General features: G+C 42.7%; 1 pseudogene; it reads left to right on the top strand.

The window, feature by feature from the left end:
- The first annotated feature begins 2129 nt into the window (after positions 1 to 2129).
- Positions 2130 to 3983, top strand: LOC103670498 (annotated as a pseudogene).
- Positions 3984 to 6403: the final 2420 nt, after the last annotated feature.

Below are 6403 nucleotides of genomic sequence, written 5' to 3'. Positions count from 1 at the left end.
CCCTTTGCCCAAGCAATGCCAGCCGGGGGGTTCTAGCTGCCATTTGAAAGAGGGGACGGTCAGGTGAGCCAGAAAGAGCAGGGCAGGGAGGAAGGAAAGAGAAAAACCACCAAAGACTTCACAATCATCTGACAGCCTGAAATAAGGAGTGATCATTTTCATCTGACAGAAAAGGAAGGGTCTAGAGTGATGCTAAGGGCTCTGTCTAAAGTCACTCCAGAATCCCAGTCGTCATTTTCCACAGACGATATTCTACAGAGAGGGGCGTTACAGGGGGTGGGAGGGTGTCACTGTCCACTTTGCCCTGAAGGCAGAACCCCGGAGGGGCGGGGGAGAGGCAGGACATCTTCAGGCACACGGCTCTTTCGGCTGAGCAGCCATTTGGCTCCTCACTGTAGCTGTCGTTTTTCTCAGTAGGGCCGCGGCGGGGAAGTGTCAAGCTGGTTCCCCATTGTACACATCAATGGAGCTGTGTCATTGCTGGTGTATCTTTTTTTTTTTTTTTTTTAATCACAAGTCTGGGCCTTCTGGAAATAGACAAAACATGAGCCTCTGCTTGCCTGCTTTCCTCTGTGCGTGTCATCGGTGTAATCAGGGAACAGGTGGGTACAGGCGATTAATAGGGAGGGAGGGGATGGGAGGAGAGGGGATCTACTCAAGGGGGTGGGGGAGTTCATTTGACCCTGAAGCTCATAGGCACTGTCTTCCTCCAGCAAGGCTGCCACCGCAGTTATCGGTGGAAACAGCCTTTCTCCAGGCTCTCAGTCTCATTTCCAGTCTGGGCATGCTTGAGAAGCCATTACCATATTTATAGAGCTACCTGGCCCCACAGCACATGCATGAGAGGGTTAGAAAGACCTATCTATTTTTCCAGCTGTGCTGCTATCCTCGGCGGCAAGGCCAGGGGCGGGGGAGAAGGGTGGGCCGGGTCCCAGCATTAGGACGGATGAGAATTAGCCTGCGGAGGCTGGCCAGAGAGGAAGGCACCCCTGGCCTCCTGCTTGTCTCTTCCAACGGGTCGGGCTGAGCCAGGGTAGCGAGGGTTGGATCTCTCAAGGCTGAGAAAAGGAGCATGGTGGACCGCTGGTGAGGGACAGGACTGCCCAGGAGCGAGTGTCAATGTTTGCTCGCCTTCACCCTCAACCCAGTTCCCTTATTGAAATGCAAAGCTGCCGACAGATGGTGGCGGGGCTCTGGAAGCAGTGCCCGAAAGTGGACAGAGCATGAATTTAAGAGACAAAGAGATCTTATTAGTTGGATAACCTTGGGCAGATTATCTCATGTCTCTGACCCTCATTTTAGTCATTTGCCCAAAGAGGATGATAATGAATTGTTGGGACGATTTAATTACAGACATAGTTGGATGTGTCTTAATCAGCGCTCCTCTTCCTTGATCAGGCCGTTCTGCCCCGCGCTTAAGTTTTGGCTCACATCGCTGCCTACGATGCTTGTTACAGGGTCAGAGATGTCCGTGTGCATGCTTCCACCCCTCACTACCCCATCCCCCAGCACACGTGTGCTCCTGTGCGCACGCTCTCTCTCTCTCATATGCACACGCATGCACGCGTGCACATGCGTGCTCACGCACACGTGTGATTTTGTTCTAATCTTCAACTGTGCCACATCTACCTTGTTCTTCATACAAGTTCGTGGGCCTTGCAACCAGGAAAATGGCTCTGAATCTCAGGATTATAGTCCCAGATAAGAGTCCTGAGACATTTCGGATTGTTTGTGTCTCCTGGCACCCCATGTTCCCATGACCATCGGGTTACAGTAGCAAGCTTGCAATGAGAGCAAGTGACAGCCTGCTTTACCCCCTGCTCAGTCCAGCTAGACGTCAACTACACCGGCAGAAATTGGAGAATATATTTCACTTCCTGCTCTGACCAGCCAATGAGCAAGAGAGATCAAGCATCTCGAAGCAAACCTTTGGTTCCATGAGAACTCTAAAACTAAGCCACAAAAGATACTACGGAGTCTCCACACTGAAAACATCTGTGTGGTGCCATTCACAACCGCTTTTTCCTCTTTTCCTTTAATTAGGACCCCTGATTCCCAAGGGGGAGGGAGAATTTGGGTATCGTCCGAGAAAACAAATATATGTGGGTAGAAGGGCATTACAGCTGCGTATGCATATCATCGGGGTGGATGGAAGTGGGTTCACGGCATTTAGAGAGGCCCTCTAAGCACAGGTCTCTGGACAGAGACGCCAAGGCAAAAGCAAGAGAAGGCCAGATAGAAGTGGGGGAGAAGTGAGGCATTCTCAGAAAGTACTGCTCATAGTATGAAGCCCCCCCCCCAAAAAAAAAGAGTGCTGTAGAATTGCAAAGCTAGAAAATCTGTCCTGACCCACTTACTCCTCCCCAAAGTTAGGGAAAACTAATCTCACATCAGAATAAGCAACAGAAAAGGATCAAGTGTGAGTCCCATACAAAGTTATTAGTGAAGAGAAAGGGGACCGGAGAGGACTATAATATCTCGATTGGCAATTTATTGGCAATGAAAGTGCACCATAAAAACATACCCCAGACAGATGAAAACTGTGGACTCAAATTTCAAAATATATTAAAAGAAATTAAGGTAATAATGGGGAAATGAAAGAAAACATAAATCTGTAACAGAAACACTTAGTAATAAAGTTACAGAACTCCAAAAGAAGGAGAAAAACAACGCTACTAATTTCAGAAACAAACATAAACTGGAAAGAACACAAGAGTGAATGAATACAGCAGAAAGTAGCCCAAACAATAAAGGTTTTTAACCTTTTTTTAGCAAAATTTTAAACACCAAAACAAATGAAGAAAGAGATTTAAAAAAAAAAAAAAGATTTGAGAAAAAGTGACAGAAATAGAAAACCGCAAAGAGCAACAAATATGTGTATAATATGTAAGAGTTCACAATAGAAGAAAACCAAACAATGGAACAGAAATCATAAAAACCACCCAACCAAACAATAGCTCTTTTCTGGGTGGAATCTTGGAGGCTACAGAAGAGAAGACAAAGAAGTTTCCTGCTGTGCCAGAGACCCTTAAGAAAAAGCAAAGGAGGGGCACCTGGGTGGCTCAGTCGTTAAGCGTCTGCCTTTGGCTCAGGGTGTGATCCCAGGATGCTGGGATCGAGCCCCACATCAGGCTTCTCCATGGGAAGCCAGCTTCTTCCTCTCCCACTCCCCCTTCCTGTGTTCCCTCTCTCGCTGGCTGTCTCTCTCTCTGTCAAATAAATAAATAAAATCTTTAAAAGAAAAAAAAAAGCAAAGGAATTTTGCAGAGTTGAAGATCAAACGTCTGAGAAAGAAGTCTGCCCAAAAGATTCTTGGAAAGGAAGGAGGAAGCTTATCTATGAAAAAGCTAAGCATTACCACAAGGAATATGGGAAGAGGCTCAGAATAGAGATTTGAAAGGGTAGGATGGCAAGAAAAGCTGGCAACTTCTGTGCACCTGCAGAACCCAAATTGGCACCTGTCATCAGGATCAGAGGTATCAATGGTGTGAGCCCAAAGGTTGGAAAAAGTGTTGCAGCTTCTTCGCCTTTGCCAGATCATCAGAGGCACGTTTGCTAAACTCAACAAGGCTAGGATTGACATGGTAAGGCTTGTGGCACCATAGGGGGGACTTAAAGTCGGGAAATGAATTGATCTACAAGAGTGGGTTATGACAAAATCAACAAGAAGTGGATGGCTCTGATAGATAACACATTGACTCTTTGATCTCTTGGTAAACATGGCATCGTCTGCATGGAGGATCTGATTCATGGGATCTACCGTGGGAAAAGGCTTTGAAGAAGCGAGCAACTTTTTATAGTCCTTCAAATGATCTTCTCCATGAAGGGGAAGGAAGAAAAAGACCACCTATTTTGTAGAAGATGGAGATGCTGGCAGCAGGGAAGACCAGATCGATAGGCTTCCAGAAGGATGAACTAAGGTAACTACCATGATTATTTGTGTAATCTGGTCAGTTAATAAACAACTATTTTCAAACTGAAAAACAAAAACCAAATAACAACAACAACGACGACAAAGCCAGTTTAAAGCAAATTTGCCTTTAAAAAAGATCTGAAAGCACATTCTGGAAAGGTGCACCATATACTCAAGAAAAATGACCCAGAATGACCAATATCGAAACATTCTAAAAAATGCTTTGAGCTCCCAGGCAAAAGGACTAAGTCACTTACAAAGGAAAGAAAATTTGATGGCTATCAGATTTCTTGACAGCAACACTTTATATCAGGAGACAATGGAATGACATATTTAAGATACTCAAGGAAAGAAAATATGAGCCATATATTATTAATCCAGCTGAACTTACTTTCAAGTATAAAGACTGCAGAAAAACTGCTATCAATAAGCAAGAACTCAGGAAATATTGTTCCCAGGAGTCTTTCCTGAGTAAACTACCAAAGAATGAAATTGACTGGAGAGACATTGACATAAGGCCTGGTGGCGAGCATTAAATATATAGCTACCTGTAGAACAAAGTATAAATGATGCTTATAAGAGAGAAGGAATCGGCCATAGCAACTATACGCTCTGAAATTGTAGGAACACAACACCAACTTTTTAAAAGAGGGGAAGCATACAACAAGTAGATTAAGCTCATGATCGCTTTACAGTCATTACCTAGGAAGAAAAAGATACTGGGATAGAAGTATCAAATCAATTCCTGGGATAGAAGGTAATGAAGACAAGATTACTAGCAAATTTCAATATTATTCAGAGTAGTAGACCAATAGTCAACTGCCATAAATATAAAAGTATCAACATAAAGGAGGCAGTCTGAACACACTTACAAACTTTCTTAAGTACTCCATCCTCCCCCTTAAAAAATGTAAAAATAGGGGTGCCTGGGTGGCTCAGTCGTTAAGCGTCTGCCTTCAGCTCAGGGCGTGATCCCGGTGTTCTGGGATCGAGCCCCGCATCAGGCTCCTCCGCTGGGAGCCTGCTTCTTCCTCTCCCACTCCCCCTGCTTGTGTTCCCTCTCTCGCTGGCTGTCTCTATCTCTGTCAAATAAATAAATAAATAAAATCTTTAAAAAAATGTAAAAATATAGAAGTAAATAAAATAGACCAAATTATGAAAGACTATTTGTTTAAAAGATAGTATATTTATAAATACAACATAGAGCATGACAAAGCAAAGGGCAAATATAACAATCTTATCCGTAAGTATCATGGGCTTAATTCACCTCTTTTAAAATTTAAAAATTAAGATTCTTAGCAAAACAAATTCTATACTGTGCTGTAAGAGATGAAACTATGAGATAGAAACAGGTTAAAAATAAAATAAAAGGACGGGAGCAGGGGCGCCTGGGTGGCACAGCGGTTGAGCGTCTGCCTTCGGCTCAGGGCGTGATCCCGGCGTTCTGGGATCAAGTCCCACATCAGGCTCCTCCACTGTGAGCCTGCTTCTTCCTCTCCCACTCCCCCTGCTTGTGTTCCCTCTCTCGCTGGCTGTCTCTATCTCTGTCAAATAAATAAATAAAATCTTAAAAAAAAAAAAAAAAGGATGGGAGCATATATACCAGGCAAATGGAAACAAAAATAAATCAGAGGAGATTTTCATCACCCCAAAAAGAAACGCATACCCATTAGCAGGTAACCTTCACTTCCCTCAAATCCCCCAGTCCTAGGCAACTAATCTACTTTCTCTCTCTATAGTTTTTCCCATCCTATATATTTCATCTCAATGAAATCTTACAACATGTGCTCTTTTATGATCATCTTCTTTCACTTAGTATAGTGTTTTCAAGATTCGTCCATGCTATAGCATGCATCATCTCCAGTCCTTTTGACTGCCAAATAATATTCCATTGAATGAATAATTCACTGCATTGAGGGTTGCACAATTCTGTGTATATACTAAAAAACGTTCTACAGTTTAAATGGGTAAGTTTTTGGTATATGAATTATATCTCAATTAAGCTATTACAAAAAAAAAACTAAGTAAAATAAATCAAAGTTCACAGTCTGCATATCAGAAAAGATAGAATTTCAATAGAGCGACCAACTTGTTCAGTTTGCCTGGGATTTTCCTGGTTTCAGCACTGAAATTCTCATATTCTGGGAAATACATGGGCAACCCGGGATGTTAGTCACTGTAAATGTAGACCAATGCTATTTAAAAGAGACACAGAAAGGTATTTATACTGTTATAAACTGTAAAGCACAATAAAGATAGAGCTGTTCATAATACCTACGCATCCAAAAACCACAGCAAAAACATAAAGTAAAAACTCTAGAAACAAGAAAGAATATAAATTCATAGCAGTATCTAGCATACCTAACACAATCCAAAATTTATGAAGTAGGCAAAGTTTGATACAATTTAGAATGCCTAACCAACACAGTGAATAAAATGGATATTTGAATCTTAGTAATTCAGAACACAAATTATTTTCAAGGGTGTATA

Source organism: Ursus maritimus, unplaced genomic scaffold, assembly GCF_017311325.1.
Source record: "Ursus maritimus isolate PB19 unplaced genomic scaffold, ASM1731132v1 scaffold_17, whole genome shotgun sequence".
NCBI lineage: Eukaryota > Metazoa > Chordata > Mammalia > Carnivora > Ursidae > Ursus > Ursus maritimus.
This window is presented reverse-complemented; position numbering and strand designations above follow the sequence as displayed.